Genomic DNA, 25,400 nt, shown 5'->3' on the forward strand with positions numbered 1-25,400 from the left:
GAATAGAACAGTCACCATGCGCACTTTCGTCCATGGGAGTAATGTCTCAAACAGTATACGCTTTGATCGTTCCCTGGAAGACCAGTAGTAGTTTCCGATGCACATCTGGAGGCATTCTGTAATCTGTGGACTATCAGAGTGTTGACGAAACACAGAAATTGCATCGAAATTGAATACAACAGTCACCATGCGCACTTTCCTCCATGGGAGTAATATCTGAAACAGACTACGCTTTGATCGTTCCCTGGAAGTAGAGTAGTAGTTTCTGATGCACATCTCGTGGCATTCTGTAATCTGTGGACTATCAGAGTGTTGATGAAACACAGAAAATGCATCGGGATTGAATACAGCAGTCACCATGCGCACTTTCCTCCATGGGTGTAATGTCTCAAAGAGTTTACGTTTTGATCGTTCCCTGCAAGACCAGTAGTAGTTTCCGATGCACATCTGTAGGCATTCTGTAATCTGTGGACTATTAGAGTGTTGATAAAACACAGAAATTGCATCGGGATTGAATACAACAGTCACCATGCGCACATTCATCCATAAAAGTAATGTCTCAAAGAGTCTACGCTTTGATCGTTCCCTGGAAGACCAGTAGTAGTTTCCGATGAACATCTGGATGCATTCTGTAATCTGTGGACTATCAGAGTGTTGATGAAAGACAGAAATACCATCGGGATTGAATAGAACAGTCACCATGCGCACTTTCCTCCATGGGAGTAATGTCTCAAACAGTATACGCTTTGATCGTTCCCTGGAAGACCAGTAGTAGTTTCCGATGCACATCTGGAGGCATTCTGTAATCTGTGGACTATCAGAGTGTTGACGAAACACAGAAATTGAATCGAAATTGAATACAACAGTCACCATGCGCACTTTCCTCCATGGGAGTAACTCTCAAACAGTCTACGCTGTGATCGTTCCCATGAAGACCAGTAGTAGTTTCCGATGCACATCTGGTGGCATTCTGTAATCTGTGGACTATCAGAGTTTTGATGAAATACAGAAATTTCATCCGGATAGAATACAACAGTCACCATGTGCACAATCCTCCACGGGAGGTATGTCTCAAACAGTCTACGCTTTTATCGTTCCCTGGAAGACCAGTAGTAGTTTCCGATGCACATCTGGAGGAATTCTGTAATCTGTAGACTATGAGAGTGTTGATGAAACACAGAATTTGCATCGGGATTGAATACAACAGTCACCATGCCAGTTTCCTCCATGGGAGTAATGTCTCTAACAGTTTTTGCTTTGATCGTTCCCTGGAAGACCAGTAGTAGTTTCCGATGCACATCTGGAGGCTTCCTGTAATCTGTGGACTATCAGAGTGTTGATGAAACACAGAAATTTCTTCGGGAATGAATACAACAGTCAACATCCGCACTTTTCTCCACGGGATGTATGTCTCTAACAGTCTATGCTTTGATCGTTCCCTTGAAGACCAGTAGTAGTTTCCGATGCACATCTGTAGGCAATCTGTAATCTGTGGACTATTAGAGTGTTGATGAAACACAGAAATTGCATCTGGATTGAATACAACAATCACCATGCGCACTTTCCTCCACGGGAAGTATGTCTCAAACAGTCTACGCTTTGATCGTTCCCTGGAGGACCAGTAGTAGTTTACGATGCACATCTGGTGGCATTCTGTAATCTGTGGACAATCAGAGTGTTGATGAAACACAGAAATTTCATCGGGATTGAATACAACAGTCACCATCCGCACTTTCCTCCATGGGAGTAATGTCTGAAACAGTCTACGCTTGGATCGTTCCCGGGAAGACCAGTAGTAGTTTCCGATGCACATCTCGTGGCATTCTGTAATCTGTGGACTATCAGAGTGTTGATGAAACACAGAAATTCCATCGGGATTGAAAACAAAAATCACCATGCGCACTTTCCTCCATGGGATTAACTCTCAAACAGTCTACGCTTTGATCGTTCCCTGGAAGACCAGTAGTAGTTTCCCATGCACATCTGGTAGCATTCTGTAATCTGAGGACTATCAGAGTGTTGATGAAACACAGAAATTTCATCCGGATTAAATACAACAGTCACCATGCGCACAATCATCCACGGGAGGTATGTCTCAAACAGTCTACGCTTTTATCGTTCCCTGGAAGACCATTAGTAGTTTCCGATGCACAACTGGAGGTATTCTGTAATCTGTAGACTATGAGAGTGTTGATGAAACACAGAATTTGCATCGGGATTGAATACAACAGTCACCATGCGCACTTTCCTCCATGGGAGTAATGTCTCTAACAGTTTTCGCTTTGATCGTTCCCTGGAAGACCAGTAGTAGTTTCCGATGCACATCTGGAGGCTTCCTGTAATCTGTGGAATATCAGGGTGTTGAAGAAACACAGAAATTGCATCGGGATTGAACACAACAGCCACCATCCGCACTTTCCCCCATGTGGGTAATGTCTGAAACAGTCTACGCTTTGATCGTTACCTGGAAGACCGGTAGTAGTTTCCGATGCACATCTCGTGGCATTCTGTAATCTGTGGCCTATCAGAGTGTTGATGAAACACAGAAAATGCATCGGGATTGAATACAACAGTCACCATGCGCACTTTCCTCCATGGGAGTAATGTCTCAAAGAGTTTACGCTTTGATCGTTCCCTGGAAGACCAGTATAGTTTCCGATGCACATCTGTAGGCATTCTGTAATCTGTTGACTATTAGAGTGTTGATGAAACACAGAAATAGCATCGGGATTGAATACAACAGTCACCATGCGCACATTCATCCATAAAAGTAATGTCTCAAAGAGTCTACGCTTTGATCGTTCCCTGGAAGACCAGTAGTAGTTTCCGATGAACATCTGGATGCATTCTGTAATCTGTGGACTATCAGAGTGTTGATGAAACACAGACATTGCAATTGGATTGAATACTACAGTCACCATGCGCACTTTACTCCATGGGAGTAATGTCTCAAACAGTCTACGCATTGATCGTTAGCTGGAAGACCAGTAGTAGTTTCCGATGCACATCTGGAGGCTTTCCGTCATCTGTGGACTATCAGAGTGTTGATGAAACACAGAAATTTCATCGGGAATGAATACAACAGTCAACATGCGCACTTTCCTCCACGGGATGTATGTCTCTAACAGTCTATGCTCTGATCGTTCCCTTTAAGACCTGTAGTAGTTTCCGATGCACATCTAGTGGCATTCTGCAATCTGTGGACTATCAGAGTGTTGATGAAACACAGAAATTGCATCGGGATTGAACACAACAGCCACCATCCGCACTTTCCTCCATGGGAGTAATATCTGAAACAGTCTACGATTTGATCGTTCCCTGGAAGTAGAGTAGTAGTTTCTGATGCACATCTCGTGGCATTCTGTAATCTGTGGACTATCAGAGTGTTGATGAAACACAGAAAATGCATCGGGATTGAATACAACAGTCACCATGCGCACTTTCTTCCATGGGAGTAATGTCTCAAAGAGTTTACGCTTTGATCGTTCCCTGGAAGACCAGTAGTAGTTTCCGATGCACATCTGTAGGCATTCTGTAATCTGTGGACTATTAGAGTGTTGATGAAACACAGAAATTGCATCGGGATTGAATACAACAGTCACCATGCGCACATTCATCCATAAAAGTAAGGTCTCAAAGAGTCTACGCTTTGATCGTCCCCTGCAAGACCAGTAGTAGTTTCCGATGAACATCTGGATGCATTCTGTAATCTGTGGACTATCAGAGTGTTGATGAAACGCAGAAATTGCATCGGGATTGAATACAACAGTCACCATGCGAACATTCCTCCATGGGAGTAATGTCTCTAACAGTCTACGCTTTGATCGTTAGCTGGAATACCAGTAGTAGTTTCCGATGCACATCTTGAAACATTCTGTAATATGTGGACTATCAGAGTGTTTATGAAACACAGAAATTTCTTCGGGAATGAATACAACAGTCTACATGCGCACTTTTCTCCACGGGATGTATGTCCCTAACAGTCTATGCTTTGATCGTTCCCTTGAAGACCAGTAGTAGTTTCCGATGCACATCTGTAGGCATTCTGTAATCTGTGGACTATTAGAGTGTTGATGAAACACAGAAATTGCATCTGGATTGAATACAACAATCACCATGCGCACTTTCCTCCACGGGAAGTATGTCTCAAACAGTCTACGCTTTGATCGTTCCCTGGAGGACCAGTAGTAGTTTACGATGCACATCTGGTGGCATTCTGTAATCTGTGGACTATCAGAGTGTTGATGAAACACAGAAATTCCATCGGGATTGAAAACAACAATCACCATGCGCACTTTCCTCCATTGGAGTAACTCTCAAACAGTCTACGCTTTGATCGTTCCCTGGAAGACCAGTAGTAGTTTCCGATGCACATCTGGTAGCATTCTGTAATCTGTGGACTATCAGAGTGTTGATGAAACACAGAAATTTCATCCGGATTGAATACAACAGTCACCATGCGCACAATCATCCACGGGAGGTATGTCTCAAACAGTCTACGCTTTTATCGTTCCCTGGAACACCATTAGTACTTTCCGATGCACATCTGGAGGTATTCTGTAATCTGTAGACTATGAGAGTGTTGATGAAACACAGAATTTGCATCGGGATTGAATACAACAGTCACCATGCGCACTTTCCTCCATGGGAGTAATGTCTCTAACAGTTTTCGCTTTGATCGTTCCCTGGAAGACCAGTAGTAGTTTCCGATGCACATCTGGAGGCTTCCTGTAATCTGTGGAATATCAGAGTGTTGATGAAACACAGAAATTTCATCATGAATGAATACAACAGTCAACATGCGCACTTTCCTCCACGGGATGTATGTCTCTTACAGTCTATGCTTTGATCGTTCCCTTGAAGACCAGTAGTAGTTTCCGATGCACATCTGGTGGCATTCTGTAATCTGTGGACTATCAGAGTGGTGATGAAACACAGAAATTGCATCGGGATTGAACACAACAGCCACCATCCGCACTTTCCTCCATGGGAGTAATGTCTGAAACAGTCTACGCTTTGATCGTTACCTGGAAGACCGGTAGTAGTTTCCGATGCACATCTCGTGGCATTCTGTAATCTGTGGACTATCAGAGTGTTGATGAAACACAGAAAATGCATCGGGATTGAATACAACAGTCACCATGCGCACTTTCCTCCATGGGAGTAATGTCTCAAAGAGTTTACGCTTTGATCGTTCCCTGGAAGACCAGTATAGTTTCCGATGCACATCTGTAGGCATTCTGTAATCTGTGGACTATTAGAGTGTTGATGAAACACAGAAATTGCATCGTGATTGAATACAACAGTCACCATGCGCACATTCATCCATAAAAGTAATGTCTCAAAGAGTCTACGCTTTTATCGTTCCCTGGAACACCAGTAGTAGTTTCCGATGAACATCTGGATGCATTCTGTAATCAGTGGACTATCAGAGTGTTGATGAAACACAGACATTGCAATTGGATTGAATACTACAGTCACCATGCGCACTTTACTCCATGGGAGTAATGTCTCAAACAGTCTACGCATTGATCGTTAGCTGGAAGACCAGTAGTAGTTTCCGATGCACATCTGGAGGCTTTCCGTCATCTGTGGACTATCAGAGTGTTGATGAAACACAGAAATTTCATCGGGAATGAATACAACAGTCAACATGCGCACTTTCCTCCACGGGATGTATGTCTCTAACAGTCTATGCTTTGATCGTTCCCTTTAAGACCTGTAGTAGTTTCCGATGCACATCTAGTGGCATTCTGTAATCTGTGGACTGTCAGAGTGTTGATGAAACACGGAAATTGCATCGGGATTGAACACAACAGCCACCATCCGCACTTTCCTCCATGGGAGTAATATCTGAAACAGTCTACGATTTGATCGTTCCCTGGAAGTAGAGTAGTAGTTTCTGATGCACATCTCGTGGCATTCTGTAATCTGTGGACTATCAGAGTGTTGATGAAACACAGATAATGCATCGGGATTGAATACAACAGTCACCATGCGCACATTCATCCATAAAAGTAATGTCTCAAAGAGTCTACGCTTTGAACGTTCCCTGCAAGACCAGTAGTAGTTTCCGATGAACATCTGGATGCATTCTGTAATCTGTGGACTATCAGAGTGTTGATGAAACGCAGAAATTGCATCGGGATTGAATACAACAGTCACCATCCGCACTTTCCTCCATGGGAGTAATGTCTGAAACAGTCTACGCTTGGATCGTTCCCGGGAAGACCAGTAGTAGTTTCCGATGCACATCTCGTGGCATTCTGTAATATGTGGACTATCAGAGTGTTGATGAAACACAGAAATTCCATCGGGATTGAAAACAACAATCACCATGCGCACTTTCCTCCATTGGAGTAACTCTCAAACAGTCTACGCTTTGATCGTTCCCTGGAAGACCAGTAGTAATTTCCGATGCACATCTGGTAGCATTCTGTAATCTGTGGCTATCAGAGTGTTGATGAAACACAGAAATTTCATCCGGATTGAATACAACAGTCACCATGCGCACAATCATCCACGGGAGTTATGTCTCAAACAGTCTACGCTTTTATCGTTCCCTGGAAGACCATTAGTACTTTCCGATGCACATCTGGAGGTATTCTGTAATCTGTAGACTATGAGAGTGTTGATGAAACACAGAATTTGCATCGGGATTGAATACAACAGTCACCATGCGCACTTTCCTCCATGGGAGTAATGTCTCTAACAGTTTTCGCTTTGATCGTTCCCTGGAAGACCAGAAGTAGTTTCCGATGCACATCTGGAGGCTTCCTGTAATCTGTGGAATATCAGAGTGTTGATGAAACACAGAAATTTCATCATGAATGAATGCAACAGTCAACAAGCGCACTTTCCTCCACGGGGTGTATGTCTCTTACAGTCTATGCTTTGATCGTTCCCTTGAAGACCAGTAGTAGTTTCCGATGCACATCTGGTGGCATTCTGTAATCTGTGGACTATCAGAGTGTTGATAAAACACAGAAATTGCATCGGGATTGAACACAACAGCCACCATCCGCACTTTCCTCCATGGGAGTAATGTCTGAAACAGTCTACGCTTTGATCGTTACCTGGAAGACCGGTAGTAGTTTCCGATGCACATCTCGTGGCATTCTGTAATCTGTGGACAATCAGAGTGTTGATGAAACACAGAAAATGCATCGGGATTGAATACAACAGTCACCATGCGCACTTTCCTCCATTGGAGTAATGTCTCAAAGAGTTTACGCTTTGATCGTTCCCTGGAAGACCAGTATAGTTTCCGATGCACATCTGTAGGCATTCTGTAATCTGTGGAGTATTAGAGAGTTGATGAAACACAGAAATTGCATCGTGATTGAATACAACAGTCACCATGCGCACATTCATCCATAAAAGTAATGTCTCAAAGAGTCTACGCTTTGATCGTTCCCTGGAACACCAGTAGTAGTTTCCGATGAACATCTGGATGCATTCAGTTATCTGTGGACTATCAGAGTGTTGATGAAACACAGACATTGCAATTGGATTGAATACTACAGTCACCATGCGCACTTTACTCCATGGGAGTAATGTCTCAAACAGTCTACGCATTGATCGTTAGCTGGAAGACCAGTAGTAGTTTCCGATGCACATCTGGAGGCTTTCCGTCATCTGTGGACTATCAGAGTGTTGATGAAACACAGAAATTTCATCGGGAATGAATACAACAGTCAACATGCGCACTTTCCTCCACGGTATGTATGTCTCTAACAGTCTATGCTTTGATCGTTCCCTTTAAGACCTGTAGTAGTTTCCGATGCACATCTAGTGGCATTCTGTAATCTGTGGACTGTCAGAGTGTTGATGAAACACGGAAATTGCATCGAGATTGAACACAACAGCCACCATCCGCACTTTCCTCCATGGGAGTAATATCTGAAACAGTCTACGATTTGATCGTTCCCTGGAAGTAGAGTAGTAGTTTCTGATGCACATCTCGTGGCATTCTGTAATCTGTGGACTATCAGAGTGTTGATGAAACACAGAAAATGCATCGGGATTGAATACAACAGTCACCATGCGCACTTTCCTCTATGGGAGTAATGTCTCAAAGAGTTTACGCTTTGATCGTTCCCTGGAAGACCAGTAGTAGTTTCCGATGCACATCTGTAGGCATTCTGTCATCTGTGGACTATTAGAGTGTTGATGAAACACAGAAATTGCATCGGGATTGAATACAACAGTCACCATGCGCACATTCATCCATAAAAGTAATGTCTCAAAGAGTCTACGCTTTGATCGTTCCCTGCAAGACCAATAGTAGTTTCCGATGAACATCTGGATGCATTCTGTAATCTGTGGACTATCAGAGTGTTGATGAAACACAGAAATTGCATCGGGATTGAATACAACAGTCACCATGCGAACATTCCTCCATGGGAGTAATGTCTCTAACAGTCTACGCTTTGATCGTTAGCTGGAATACCAGTAGTAGTTTCCGATGCACATCTTGAAACATTCTGTAATATGTGGACTATCAGAGTGTTGATGAAACACAGAAATTGCATCGGGATTGAATACAACAGTCACCATGCGCACTTTACTCCACAGGAGTAATGTCTCAAACTATCTACGCTTTTGATCGTTCCCTGGAAGACCAGTACTTGTTTCCGATGCACATCCGGTGGCATTCTGTAATGTGTAGACTGTCTGAGTGTTGATGATACACAGTAATTGCATCGGGATTGAACACAACAGTCGCCATGCGAACATTCCTCCATGGGAGTAATGTCTCTAACAGTCTACGCTTTGATCGTTCCCTGGAAGACCAGTAGTAGTTTCCGATGCACATCTGGAGGCATTCTGTAATCTGTGGAGTACAGAGTGTTGATGAAACACAGAAAGTTCATCGGGTTTGAATACAACAGTCACCATCTTCACTTTCCTCCATGGGAGTAATGTCTCAAACAGTCTACGCTTTGATCGTTCCCTGAAAAACCAGTAGAAGTTTCCGATGCACATCTGGAGGCATTCTGTAATCTGTGGACTATCAGAGTGTTGATGAAACACAGAAATTCCATCGGGATTGAATAGAACAGTCACCATGCGCACTTTCCTCCATGGGAGTAATGTCTCAAACAGTATACGCTTTGATCGTTCCCTGGAAGACCAGTAGTAGTTTCCGATGCACATCTGGAGGCATTCTGTAATCTGTGGACTATCACAGTGTTGACGAAACACAGAAATTGCATCGAAATTGAATACAACAGACACGATGCGCACTTTCTTCCATGTGAGTAATGTCTGAAACAGTCTACGCTTTGATCGTTCCCTGGAAGAGCAGTAGTAGTTTCCGATGCACATCTGGAGGCATTCTGTAATCTGTGGACTATCAGAGTGTTGAAGAAACACAGAAATTGCATCGGGATTGAATACAACAATCACCATGCGCACTTTCCTATACGGGAGGTATGTCTCAAACAGTCTACGCTTTGATCGTTCCCTGGAAGACCAGTAGTAGTTTCCGATGCACATCTGGTGGCATTCTGTAATCTGTGGACTATCAGAGTGTTTATGAAACACAGAAATTGCATCGAAATTGAATACAACAGTCACCATGCGCACTTTCCTCCATGGGAGTAATGTCTGAAAGAGTCTACGCTTTGATCGTTCCCAGGAAGACCAGTAGTAGTTTCCGATGCACATCTCCGGGCATTCTGTAATCTGTGGACTATCAGAGTGTTGATGAAACACAGAATTTGCATCGAAATTGAATACAACAGTCACCATGCGCACTTTCTTCCACCGGAGTAATGTCTGAAACAGTCTACGCTTGGATCGTTCCCAGGAAGACCAGTAGTAGTTTCCGATGCACATCTCGTGGCATTCTGTAATCTGTGGACTATCAGAGTGTTGATGAAACACAGAAATTGCATCGGGATTGAATACAACAGTCACCATCCTCACTTTCCTCCATGGGAGTAATGTCTGAAACAGTCTACGCTTGGATCGTTCCCAGGAAGACCGGTAGTAGTTTCCGATGCACATCTCGCGGCATTGTGTAATATGTGGACTGTCAGAGTGTTGACGAAACACAGAAATTGGATCGAAATTGAATACAACAGTCACCATGCGCACTTTCTTCCATGTGAGTAATGTCTGAAACAGTCTACGCTTTGATCGTTCCCTGGAAGACCAGTTGTAGTTTCCGATGCACATCTGGAGGCATTCTGTAATCTGTGGACTAACAGAGTGTTGATGAAACACAGAAATTGCATCGAAATTGAATACAACAGTCACCATGCGCCCTTTCTTCCACGGGAGTAATGTCTGAAACAGTCTACGCTTGGATCGTTCCCTGGAAGTCCAGTAGTAGTTTCTGATGCACATCTGGAGGCATTCTGTAATCTGTGGACTATCAGAGTGTTGATGAAACACAGAAATTGCATCGAAATTGAATACAACAGTCACGATGCGCACTTTCTTCCATGGGAGTAATGTCTGAAACAGTCTACGCTTTGATCGTTCCCTGGAAGACCAGTAGTAGTTTCCGATGCACATCTGGAGGCATTCTGTAATCTGTGGACTATTAGAGTGTTGATGAAACACAGAAATTGCATCGGGATTGATTACAACAGTCACCATGCGCACATTCATCCATAAAAGTAATGTCTCAAAGAGTCTACGCTTTGATCGTTCCCTGCAAGACCAGTAGTAGTTTCCGATGAACATCTGGATGCATTCTGTAATCTGTGGAATATCAGAGTGTTGATGAAACACAGAAATTGCATCGGCATTGAATTCAACAGTCACCATGCGCACTTTCCTCCACGGGAGGTATGTCCCAAACGGTCTACGCTTTGATCGTTCCCTGGATGACCAGTAGTAGTTTCCGATGCACATCTTGAAACATTCTGTAATATGTGGACTATCAGAGTGTTGATGAAACACAGAAATTGCATCGGGATTGAATACAACAGTCACCATGCGCACTTTACGACACGGGAGTAATGTCTCAAAGAAACTGCGCTTTTGATCTTTCCCTGGAAGACCAGTACTTGTTTCCGATGCACATCTGGTGGCATTCTGTAATGTGTAGACTATCAGAGTGCTGATGAAACACCGTAATTGCATCGGGATTGAATACAACAGTCACCATTCGCACTTTCCTCCATGACAGTAATGTTTCTAACAGTGTACGCTTTGATCGTTCCCTGGAAGACCAGTAGTAGTTTCCGATGCACATCTGGAGGCTTTCCGTCATCTGTGGACTATCAGAGTGTTGATGAAACACAGAAATTGCATCGGGATTGAATACAACAATCACCATGCGCACTTTCTTCCATGGGAGTAATGTTCCAAACAGTCTATGCTTTGATCGTTCCCTGGGAGACCAGTAGTAGTTTCCGATGAACATCTGGAGGCAATCTGAAATCTGTGGACTATCAGAGGTTTGATGAAACACAGAAACTGCTTCTGGATTGAATACAACAGTCACCATGCGCACTTTCCTCCATGGGAGTAATGTCCCTAACAGTCTACGTTTTGATCGTTCCCTGGAAGACCAGTAGTAGTTTCCGATGCACATCTGGAGGCTTTCCGTTATCTGTGGACTATCAGAGTGTTGATGAAACACAGAAATAGCATCGGGATTGTATACAACAGTCACCATGCGCACTTTCCTTTATGGGAGTAATGTCTCAAACAGTCTACGCTTTGATCGCTCCCTGAAAGACCAGTAGTAGTTTCCGATGCACATCTGGAGGCATTCTGTAATCTGTGGACTATCAGAGTGTTGATGAAACACAGAAATTCCATCGGGATTGAATAGAACAGTCACCATGCGGACTTTCCTCCATGGGAGTAATGTCTCAAACTGTCTACGCTTTGATCGTTCCCTGGAAGACCAGTAGTAGTTTCCGATGCACATCTGGAGGCATTCTGTAATCTGTGGACTACCAGAGTGTTGACGAAACACAGAAATTGCATCGAAATTGTATACAACAGTCACAATGCGCACTTTCTTCCATGGGAGTAATGTCTGAAACAGTCTACGATTTAATCGTTCGCTGGAAGACCAGTAGTAGTTTCCGATGCACATCTGGAGGCATTCTGTAATCTGTATACTATCAGAGTGTTGATGAAACACAAAAATTGCATCGAAATTGAATACAACAGTCACCATGCGCACTTTCTTCCACGGGAGTAATGTCTGAAACAGTCTACGCTTGGATAGTTCAGAGGAAGACCAGTAGTAGTTTCCGATGCACATCTCGTGGCATTCTGTAATCTGTGAACTATCAGAGTTTTGATGAAACACAGAAAATGCATCGGGATTGAATACAACAGTCTCCATGCGCACTTTCCTTCATGGGAGTAATGTCTCAAGGAGTTTACGCTTTGTTCGTTCCCTGGAAGTAGAGTAGTAGTTTCTGATGCACATCTGGAGGCATTCTGTAATCTGTGGACTATCAGAGTGTTGATGAAACACAGAAATTGCATCGAAATTGAATACAACAGTCACCATGCGCACTTTCCTCCACGGGAGGTATGTCTCAAACAGTCTACGCTTTGATCGATCCCTGGAAGACCAGTAGTAGTTTCCGATGCACATCTGGAGTCATTCTGTAACCTGTGGAGTATTAGACTGTTGATGAGATACAGAAATTGCGTCGGAATTGAATACAACAGTCACCATGCGCACTTTCCTCCATGGGAGTAATTCTCAAACAATCTAGGCTTTGATCGTTCCCTGGAAGACCAGTAGTAGTTTCCGATGCACATCTGGAGGCATTCTGTAATCTGTGGACTATAAGAGTGTTGATGAAACACAGAAAATGCATCGGGATTGAATACAACAATCACCATGCGCACTTTCCATCATGGGAGTAATGTCTCAAGGAGTTTACGCTTTGATCGTTCTCTGGAAGTAGAGTAGTAGATTCTGATGCACATCTGGAGGCATTCTGTAATCTGTGGACTATCAGAGTGTTGATGAAACACAGAAAATGCAGCGGGAGTGAATCCAATAGTCACCATGCGCACTTTCCTTCATGGGAGTAATGTCTCAAGGAGTTTACGCTTTGATCGTTCCCTGGAAGTCCAGTAGTTGTTTCTGATGCACATCTAGAGGCATTCGGTAATCTGTGGAGTATCAGAGTGTTGATGAAACACAGAAATTGCATCGGCATTGATTTCAACAGTCACCATCCGCACTTTCCTCCACGGGAGGTATGTCTCAAACGGTCTACACTTTGATCGTTCCCTGGAAGACCAGTAGTAGTTTCCGATGCACATCTGGAGGCATTCTGTAATCTGTGGAGTACAGAGTGTTGATGAAACACAGAAAGTTCATCGGGTTTTAATACAGCAGTCACCATCTTCACTTTCCTCCATGGGAGTAATGTCTCAAACAGTCTACGCTTTGATCGTTCCCTGAAAAACCAGTAGAAGTTTCCGATGCACATCTGGAGGCATTCTGTAATCTGTCGACTATCAGAGTATTGATGAAACACAGAAATTCCATCGGGATTGAATAGAACAGTCACCATGCGCACTTTTTTCCATGGGAGTAATGTCTCAAACAGTATACGCTTTGATCGTTCCCTGGAAGACCAGTAGTAGTTTCCGATGCACATCTGGAGGCATTCTGAAATCTGTGGACTATCAGAGTGTTGACGAAACACAGAAATTGCATCGAAATTGAATACAACAGTCACCATGCGCACTTTCTTCCATGTGAGTAATGTCTGAAACAGTCTACGCTTTGATCGTTCCCTGGAAGAGCAGTAGTAGTTTCCGATGCACATCTGGAGGCATTCTGTAATCTGTGGACAATCAGAGTGTTGAAGAAACACAGAAATTGCATGGGGATTGATTACAACAATCACCATGCGCACTTTCCTATACGGGAGGTATGTCTCAAACAGTCTACGCTTTGATCGTTCCCTGGAAGACCAGTAGTAGTTTCCGATGCACATCTGGTGGCATTCTGTAATCTGTGGACTACCAGAGTGATGATGAAACACAGAAACACAGAAATTGCATAGGGATTGAATACAACAGTCACCATCCGCACTTTCTTCCATACGAGTAATGTCTGAAACAGTCTACGCTTTGATCGTTCCCTGGAAGACCAGTAGTAGTTTCCGATGCACATCTGGAGGCATTCTGTAATCTGTGGACTGTCAGAGTGTTGATGAAACACAGAAATTGCATCGAAATTGAATACAACAGTCACCATGCGCCCTTTCTTCCACGGGAGTAATGTCTGAAACAGTCTACGCTTGGATCGTTCCCTGGAAGTCCAGTAGTAGTTTCTGATGCACATCTGGAGGCATTCTGTAATCTGTGGACTATCAGAGTGTTGATGAAACTCAGAAATTGCATCGAAATTGAATACAACAGTCACCATGCGCACTTTCTTCCATGGAAGTAATGTCTGAAACAGTCTACGCTTTGATCGTTCCCTGGAGGACCAGTAGTAGTTTCCGATGCACATCTGGAGGCATTCTGTAATCTGTGGAGTATCAGAGTGTTGATGAAACACAGAAATTGCATCGGCATTGAATTCAACAGTCACCATGCGCACTTTCCTCCACGGGAGGTATGTCCCAAACGGTCTACGCTTTGATCGTTCCCTGGAAGACCAGTAGTAGTTTCGGATGCACATCTTGAAACATTCTGTAATATGTGGACTATCAGAGTGTTGATGAAACACAGAAATTGCATCGGGATTGAATACAACAGTCACCATGCGCACTTTACTAAACGGGAGTAATGTCTCAAACAATCTACGCCTTTGATCTTTCCCTGGAAGACCAGTACTTGTTTCCGATGCACATCTGGTGGCATTCTGTAATGTGTAGACTATCAGAGTGTTATTGAAACACCGTAATTGCATCGGGATTGAATACAACAGTCACCATTCGCACTTTCCTCCATGACAGTAATGTTTCTAACAGTGTACGCTTTGATCGTTCCCTGGAAGACCAGTAGTAGTTTCCGAAGCACATCTGGAGGCTTTCCGTCATCTGTGGACTATCAGAGTGTTGATGAAACACAGAAATTGCATCGGGATTGAATACAACAGTCACCATGCGCACTTTCTTCCATGGGAGTAATGTCCCAAACAGTCTACGCTTTGATCGTTCCCTGGAAGACCAGTAGTAGTTTCCGATGAACATCTGGAGGCAATCTGAAATCTGTGGACTATCAGAGGCTTGATGAAACACAGAAACTGCATCTGGATTGAATACAACAGTCACCATGCGCACTTTCCTGCATGGGAGTAATGTCCCAACAGTCTACGCTTTGATCGTTCCCTGGAAGACCAGTAGTAGTTTCCGATGCACATCTGGAGGCTTTCCGTTATCTGTGGACTATCAGAGTGTTGATGAAACACAGAAATAGCATCGGGATTGAATACAACAGTCACCATGCGCACTTTCCTTTATGGGAGTAATGTCTCAAACAGTCTACGCTTTGATCCCTCCCTGAAAGACCAGTAGTAGTTTCCGATGCACATCTGGAGGCATTCTGTAATCTGTGGACTATCAGAGTGTTGATGAAACACAGAAATTCCATCGGGATTGAATAGAATAGTCACCATGCGCACTTTCCTCCATGGGAGTAATGTCTCAAACAGTCTACGCTTTGATCGTTCCCTGGAAGACCAGTAGTAGTTTCCGATGCACATCTGGAGGCATTCTGTAATCTGTGGACTACCAGAGTGTTGACGAAACACAGAAATTGCATCGAAATTGTATACAACAGTCACCATGCGCACTTTCTTCCATGGGAGTAATGTCTAAAACAGTCTACGCTTTGATCGTTCCCTGGAAGACCAGTAGTAGTTTCCGATGCACATCTGGAGGCATTCTGTAATCTGTATACTATCAGAGTGTTGATGAAACACAGAAATTGCATCAGGATTGAATACTACAGTCAACATGCGCACTTTCCTCCACGCGAGGTCTGTCTCTAACAGTGTACGCTTTGATCGTTCCCTGGAAGACCAGTAGTAGTTTCCGATGTACATCTGGAGGCTTTCTGTGATCTGTGGACTATCAGAGTGTTGATGAAACACAGAAATTGCATCGGGATGGAATACAACAGTCACCATGCGCACTTCCCTCCATGGGAGTAATGTCTCTAACAGTCTACGCTTTGATCGTTCCCTGGAAGACCAGTAGTAGTTTCCGATGCACATCTGGAGGCTTTCTGTGATCTGTGGACTATCAGAGTGTTGATGAAACACAGAAATAGCATCGGGATTGAATACAACAGTCACCATGCGCACTTTCCTCCATGGGAGTAATGTCCCAAACAGTCTATGCATTGATCGTTCCCTGGAAGACGAGTAGTGGTTTCCGATGAACATCTGGAGGCATTCTGTAATCTGTAGACTATCAGAGGGTTGATGAAACACAAAAACTGCATCGGGATTGAATACAACAGTCGCCATGCGCACTTTCCTCCATGGGAGTAATCTCTCAAACAGTCTACGCTTTGATGGTTCCCTGAAAGACCAGCAGTAGTTTCCGATGCACATCTGGTGGCATTCTGTAATCTGTGGACAATCAGAGTGTTGATGAAACACAGAATTTGCATCAGGATTGAATACTACAGTCACCATGCGCACTTTCCTATATGGGAGTAGTGTCTCTAACAGTCTACGCTTTGATCGTTCCCTGGAAGACCAGTAGTAGTTTCCGATGCACATCTGGTGGCATTCTGTAATCTGTGGACTATCAGAGTGTTGTTGAAACACAGAAATTGCATCGGGAATGAATACAACAGTCAACATGCCTACTTTCCTCCACGGGAGGTATGTCTCTAACAGTCTACACTTTCATCGTTCCCTGGAAGACCAGTAGTAGTTTCCGATGTACATCTGGAGGCTTTCTGTGATCTGTGGACTATCAGAGTGTTGATGAAACACAGAAATTGCATCGGGATGGAATACAACAGTCACCATGCGCACTTTCCTCCATGGGAGTAATGTCTCTAACAGTCTACGCTTTGATCGTTCCCTGGAAGACCAGTAGTAGTTTCCGATGCACATCTGGAGGCTTTCTGTGATCTGTGGACTATCAGAGTGTTGATGAAACACAAAAACTGCATCGGGATTGAATACAACAGTCACCATGCGCACTTCCCTCCATGGGAGTAATCTCTCTAACAGTCTACGATTTGATCGTTCCCTGGAAGACCAGTAGTAGCTTCCGATGCACATCTGGTGGCATTCTGTATTCTGTGGACTATCAGAGTGTTGTTGAAACACAGATATTGCATCGGGAACGAATACAACAGTCAACATGCGCACTTTCCTCCACGGGAGGTATGTCTCTAACTGTCTAGACTTTGATCGTTCCCTGGAAGACCAGTAGTAGTTTCCGATGTACATCTGGAGGCTTTCTGTGATCTGTGGACTATCAGAGTGTTGATGAAACACAGAAATTGCATCGGGATGGAATACAACAGTCACCATGCGCACTTTACTCCATGGGAGTAATGTCTCTAACAGTCTACGCTTTGATCGTTCCCTGGAGGACCAGAAGTAGTTTCCGATGTACATCTGGAGGCTTTCTGTGATCTGTGGACTATGAGAGTGTTGATGAAACACAGAAATTGCATCGGGATGGAATACAACAGTCACCATGCGCACTTTCCTCCATGGGAGTAATGTCTCTAACAGTCTACGCTTTGATCGTTCCCTGGAAGACCAGTAGTAGTTTCCGATGCACATCTGGAGGCTTTCTGTGATCTGTGGACTATCAGAGTGTTGATGAAACACAGAAATAGCATCGGGATTGAATACAACAGTCACCATGCGCACTTTCCTCCATGGGAGTATTGTCCCAAACAGTCTATGCATTGATCGTTCCCTGGAAGACGAGTAGTGGTTTCCGATGAACATCTGGAGGCATTCTATAATCTGTAGACTATCAGAGGGTTGATGAAACACAAAAACTGCATCGGGATTAAATACAACAGTCACCATGCGCACTTTCCTATATGGGAGTAATCTCTCAAACAGTCTACGCTTTGATCATTCCCTGAAAGACCAGCAGTAGTTTCCGATGCACATCTGGTGGCTTTCTGTAATCTGTGGACTATCAGAGTGTTGATGAAACACAGAAATTGCATCGGGATGGAATACAACAGTCAGCATGCGCACTTTCCTCCATGGGAGTAATGTCTCTAACAGTCTACGCTTTGATCGTTCCCTGGAGGACCAGTAGTAGTTTCCGATGTACATCTGGAGGCTTTCTGTGATCTGTGGACTATCAGAGTGTTGATGAAACACAGAAATTGCATCGGGATGGAATACAACAGTCACCATGCGCACTTTCCTCCATGGGAGTAATGTCTCTAACAGTCTACGCTTTGATCGTTCCCTGGAAGACCAGTAGTAGTTTCCGATGCACATCTGGAGGCTTTCTGTGATCTGTGGACTATCAGAGTGTTGATGAAACACAGAAATAGCATCGGGATTGAATACAACCGTCACCATGCGCACTTTCCTCCATGGGCGTAATGTCCTAAACAGTCTATGCATTGATCGTTCCCTGGAAGACGAGTAGTAGTGTCCGATGCACATCTGGAGGCATTCTGTAATCTGTAGACTATCAGAGGGTTGATGAAACACAAAAACTGCTTCGGGACTGAATACAACAGTCACCATGCGCACTTTCCTCCATGGGAGTAATCTCTCAAACAGTCTACGCTTTGATCGTTCCCTGAAAGACCAGCAGTAGTTTCCGATGCACATCTGGTGGCATTCTGTAATCTGTGGACTATCAGAGTGTTGATGAAACACAGAAATTGCATCAGGATTGAATACTAATGTCACCATGCGCACTTTCCTATATGGGAGTAATGTCTCTAAGAGTCTACGATTTGATCGTTCCCTGGAAGACCAGTAGTAGTTTCCGATGCACATCTGGTGGCATTCTGTAATCTGTGGACTATCAGAGTGTAGTTGAAACACAGAAATTGCATCGGGAATGAATACAACAGTCAACATGCGCACTTTCCTCCACGGGAGGTATGACTCTAACAGTCTACGCTTTGATCGTTCCCTGGAAGACCAGTAGTAGTTTCCGATGTACATCTGGAGGCTTTCTGTGATCTGTGGACTATCAGAGTGTTGATGAAACACAGAAATTACATCGGGATGGAATACAACAGTCACCATGCGCACTTTCCTCCATGGGAGTAATGTCTCTAACAGTCTACGCTTTGATCGTTCCCTGGAAGACCAGTAGTAGTTTCCGATGCACATCTGGAGGATTTCTGTGATCTGTGGACTATCAGAGTGTTGATGAAACACAGAAATAGCATCAGGATTGAATACAACAGTCACCATGCGCACTTTCCTCCATGGGAGTAATGTCCCAAACAGTCTATGCATTGATCGTTCCATGGAAGACGAGTAGTAGTTTCCGATGAACATCTGGAGGCATTCTGTAATCTGTAGACTATCAGAGGGTTGATGAAACACAAAAACTGCATCGGGATTGAATACAACAGTCACCATGCGCACTTTCCTCCATGGGAGTAATCTCTCAAACAGTCTACGCTTTGATCGTTCCCCGAAAGACCAGCAGTAGTTTCCGATGCACATCTGGTGGCATTCTGTAATCTGTGGACTATCAGAGTCTTGATGAAACACAGAAATTGCGTCAGGATTGAATACTACAGTCACCATGCGCACTTTCCTATATGGGAGTAATGTCTCTAACAGTCTACGCTTTGATCGTTCCCTGGAAGACCAGTAGTAGTTTCCGATGCACATCTGGTGGCATTCCGTAATCTGTGGACTATCAGAGTGTTGATGAAACACAGAAATTGCATCGGGATGGAATACAACAGTCACCATGCGCACTTTCCTCCATGGGAGTAATGTCTCTAACAGTCTACGCTTTGATCGTTCCCTGGAAGACCAGTAGTAGTTTCCGATGCACATCTGGAGTCTTTCTGTGATCTGTGGACTATCAGAGTGTTGATGAAACACAGAAATAGCATCGGGATTGAATACAACCGTCACCATGCGCACTTTCCTCCATGGGAGTAATATCCTAAACAGTCTATGCATTGATCGTTCCCTGGAAGACGAGTAGTAGTGTCCGATGCACATCTGGAGGCATTCTGTAATCTGTAGACTATCAGAGGGTTGATGAAACACAAAAACTGCTTCGGGACTGAATACAACAGTCACCATGCGCACTTTCCTCCATGGGAGTAATCTCTCAAACAGTCTACGCTTTGATCGTTCCGTGAAAGACCAGCAGTAGTTTCCGATGCACATCTGGTGGCATTCTGTAATCTGTGGACTATCAGAGTGTTGATGAAACACAGAAATTGCATCAGGATTGAATACTAATGTCACCATGCGCACTTTCCTATATGGGAGTAATGTCTCTAAGAGTCTACGCTTTGATCGTTCCCTGGAAGACCAGTAGTAGTTTCCGATGCACATCTGGTGGCATTCTGTAATCTGTGGACTATCAGAGTGTAGTTGAAACACAGAAATTGCATCGGGAATGAATACAACAGTCAACATGCGCACTTTCCTCCACGGGAGGTATGACTCTAACAGTCTACGCTTTGATCGTTCCCTGGAAGACCAGTAGTAGTTTCCGATGTACATCTGGAGGCTTTCTGTGATCTGTGGACTATCAGAGTGTTGATGAAACACAGAAATTACATCGGGATGGAATACAACAGTCACCATGCGCACTTTCCTCCATGGGAGTAATGTCTCTAACAGTCTACGCTTAGATCGTTCCCTGGAAGACCAGTAGTAGTTTCCGATGCACATCTGGAGGATTTCTGTGATCTGTGGACTATCAGAGTGTTGATGAAACACAGAAATAGCATCAGGATTGAATACAACAGTCAACATGCGCACTTTCCTCCATGGGAGTAATGTCCCAAACAGTCTATGCATTGATCGTTCCCTGGAAGACGAGAAGTAGTTTCCGATGAACATCTGGAGGCATTCTGTAATCTGTAGACTATCAGAGGGTTGATGAAACACAAAAACTGCATCGGGATTGAATACAACAGTCACCATGCGCACTTTCCTCCATGGGAGTAATCTCTCAAACAGTCTACGCTTTGATCGTTCCCTGAAAGACCAGCAGTAGTTTCCGATGCACATCTGGTGGCATTCTGTAATCTGTGGACTATCAGAGTGTTGATGAAACACAGAAATTGCGTCAGGATTGAATACTACAGTCACCATGCGCACTTTCCTATATGGGAGTAATGTCTCTAACAGTCTACGCTTTGATCGTTCCCTGGAAGACCAGTAGTAGTTTCCGATGTACATCTGGAGGCTTTGATCAGTGGACTATCAGAGTGTTGATGAAACACAGAAATTGCATCGGGATGGAATACAACAGTCACCATGCGCACTTTCCTCCATGGGAGTAATGTCTCTAACAGTCTACGCTTTGATCGTTCCCTGGAAGACCAGTAGTAGTTTCCGATGTACATCTGAAGGCTTTCAGTGATCTGTGGACTATCAGAGTGTTGATGAAACACAGAAATTGCATCGGGATGGAATACAACAGTCACCATGCGCACTTTCCTCCATGGGAGTAATGTCTCTAACAGTCTACGATTTGATCGTTCCCTGGAAGACCAGTAGTAGTTTCCGATGCACATCTGGAGGCTTTCTGTGATCTGTGGACTATCAGAGTGTTGATGAAACACAGAAATAGCATCGGGATTGAATACAACAGTCACCATGCGCACTTTCCTCCATGGGAGTAATGTCTCTAACAGTCTACAATTTGATCGTTCCCTGGAAGACCAGCAGTAGTTTCCGATGAACATCTGGAGGCATTTTGTAATCTGTGGACTATCAGAGGGTTGATGAAACACAAAACGGCATCGGGATTGAATACAACAGTCACCATGCGCACTTTCCTCCATGGGAGTAATTCTCAAACCGTCTATGCTTTGATCGTTCCCTGGAAGACCAGTAGTAGTTTCCGATGCACATCTGGTGGCTTTCTGTAATCTGTGGTCTATCAGAGTGTTGATGAACCACAGAAATTGCATCGGGAATGAATGCAACAGTCACCATGCGCGCATTCCTCCATAAAAGTAATGTCTCAAAGAGACCACGCTTTGATCGTTCCCTGGAAGACCAGTACTAGTTTGCGATGAACATCTTGAGGCATTCTGTAATCTGTGGACTATCGGAGAGTTGATGAAACACAGATATTGCAATTGGATTGAATACTACAGCCACCATCCGCACTTTCCTATATGGGAGTAATGTCTGTAACAGTCTACGCTTTGATCGTTAGCTGGAAGACCAGTAGTAGTTTCCGATTCATATATTGAAACATTCTGTAATCTGTGGACTATCAGAGTGTTAATGAAACACAGAAATTGCATCGGGATTGAATACAACAGTCACCATGTGCAGTTTCCTCCGTGGGAGTAATGTCTCAAACCGTCTACGCTTTGATCGTTCCCTGGAAGACCAGTAGCAGTTTGCGATGCACATCTGGTGGCATTCTGTAATGTGTAGACTATCAGAGTGTTGATGAAACACAGTAATTGCATCGGGATTGAATACAACAGTCACCATGCGCACTTTTCTCCATGGGAGTAATGTCTCTAACAGTCTACGCTTTGATCGTTCCCTGGAAGACCAGTAGTAGTTTCCGATGCACATCCGGAGGCTTTCTGTAATCTGTGGACTATCAGAGTGTTGATTAAACACAGAAATTGCATCGGGATTGAATAAAACAGTCAACATGCGCAGTTTCCTCCGTGGGAGTAATGTCTCAAACAGTCTACGGTTTGATCGTTCCCTGGAAGACCAGTGGTGGTTTCAATTGCACATCTGGAGGCATACTGTAATCCGTGGACTATCAGAGTATGAAGAAACACAGAAATTGCATCGGGATTGAATACAACAATCACCATGCGCACTTTTCTCCATGGGAGTAATGTCTCTAACAATCTACGCTTTGATCCTTCGCTGGAAGACCAGTAGTAGTTTCCGATGCACATCTGGAGGCTTTCTATAATCTGTGGACTATCAGAGTGTTGATGAAACACAGAAATTGCATCGGGTTTGAATACAACAGTCTCCATCCGCAGTTTCCTCCGTGGGAGTAATGTCTCAAGCAGTCTACGCTCTGATCGTTCCCTGGAAGACCAGTAGTAGTTTCAACTGCACATCTGGAGGCATTCTGTAATCCGTGGACTATCAGAGTGTTGAAGAAACACAGAAATTGCATCGGGATTGAATACAACAGTCACCATGCGCACTTTCCTCCAGGGGAGTAATGTCTCTAACAGTCTACGCTTTGATCGTTCCCTGGAAGACCAGTAGTAGTTTCCGATGCACATCTGGAGGCTTTCCGTCATCTGTGGACTATCAGAGTGTTGATGAAACACAGAACTTGCATCGTGATTGAATACAACAGTCACCATGCCCTCTTTCCTCCATGGGAGTAATGTCCCAAACGGTCTATGCATTGATCGTTCCCTGGATGACGAGTAGTAGTTTCCGATGAACATCTGGAGGCATTCTGTAATCTGTGGACTATCAGAGGGTTGATGAAACACAAAAACTGCATCGGGATTGAATACAACAGTCACCATGCGCACTTTCCTCCATGGGAGTAATCTCTCAAACAGTCTACGCTTTGATCGTTCCCTGAAAGACCAGCAGTAGTTTCCGATACACATCTGGTGGCATTATGTAATCTGTGAACTATCAGAGTGTTGATGAAACACAGAAATTGCATCAGGATTGAATACTACAGTCACCATGCGCACTTTCCTATATGGGAGTAATGTCTCTAACAGTCTACGCTTTGATCGTTCCCTGGAAGACCGGTAGTAGTTTCCGATGCGCATCTGGTGGCATTCTGTAATCTGTGGACTATCAGAGTGTTTTTGAAACACAGAAATTGCATCGGGAATGAATACAACAGTCAACATGCGCACTTTAATCCACGGGAGGTATGTCTCTAACAGTCTACGCTTTGATCGTTCCCTGGAAGACCAGTAGTAGTTGCCGATGTACATCTGGAGGCTTTCTGTGATCTGTGGACTATCAGAGTGTTGATGAACACAGAAATAGCATCGGGATTGAATACAACAGTCACCATGCGCACTTTCCTCCATGGGAGTAATGTCCCAAACAGTCTATGCATTGATCGTTCCCTGGAAGACGAGTAGTAGTTTCCGATGAACATCTGGAGGCATTCTGTAATCTGTGGACTATCAGAGGGTTGATGAAACACAAAAACTGCATCGGGATTGAATACAACAGTCACCATGCGCACTTTCCTCCATGGGATTAATCTCTCAAACAGTCTACGCTTTGATCGTTCCCTGAAAGACCAGCAGTAGTTTCCGATGCACATCTGGGGGCATTCTGTAATCTGTGAACTATCAGAGTGTTCATGAAACACAGAAATTGCGTCAGGATTGAATACTACAGTCACCATGCGCACTTTCCTATATGGGAGTAATGTCTCTAACAGTCTACGCTTTGATCGTTCCCTGGAAGACCAGTAGTAGTTTCCGATGCACATCTGGTGGCATTCCGTAATCTGTGGACTATCAGAGTGTTGATGAAACACAGAAATTGCATCGGGATGGAATACAACAGTCACCATGCGCACTTTCCTCCATGGGAGTAATGTCTCTAACAGTCTACGCTTTGATCGTTCCCTGGAAGACCAGTAGTAGTTTCCGATGCACATCTGGAGTCTTTCTGTGATCTGTGGACTATCAGAGTGTTGATGAAACACAGAAATAGCATCGGGATTGAATACAACCGTCACCATGCGCACTTTCCTCCATGGGAGTAATATCCTAAACAGTCTATGCATTGATCGTTCCCTGGAAGACGAGTAGTAGTGTCCGATGCACATCTGGAGGCATTCTGTAATCTGTAGACTATCAGAGGGTTGATGAAACACAAAAACTGCTTCGGGACTGAATACAACAGTCACCATGCGCACTTTCCTCCATGGGAGTAATCTCTCAAACAGTCTACGCTTTGATCGTTCCGTGAAAGACCAGCAGTAGTTTCCGATGCACATCTGGTGGCATTCTGTAATCTGTGGACTATCAGAGTGTTGATGAAACACAGAAATTGCATCAGGATTGAATACTAATGTCACCATGCGCACTTTCCTATATGGGAGTAATGTCTCTAAGAGTCTACGCTTTGATCGTTCCCTGGAAGACCAGTAGTAGTTTCCGATGCACATCTGGTGGCATTCTGTAATCTGTGGACTATCAGAGTGTAGTTGAAACACAGAAATTGCATCGGGAATGAATACAACAGTCAACATGCGCACTTTCCTCCACGGGAGGTATGACTCTAACAGTCTACGCTTTGATCGTTCCCTGGAAGACCAGTAGTAGTTTCCGATGTA

The sequence above is a fragment of the Schistocerca gregaria genome, chromosome 1 (assembly GCF_023897955.1).
Source record: "Schistocerca gregaria isolate iqSchGreg1 chromosome 1, iqSchGreg1.2, whole genome shotgun sequence".
Classification (NCBI taxonomy): domain Eukaryota; kingdom Metazoa; phylum Arthropoda; class Insecta; order Orthoptera; family Acrididae; genus Schistocerca; species Schistocerca gregaria.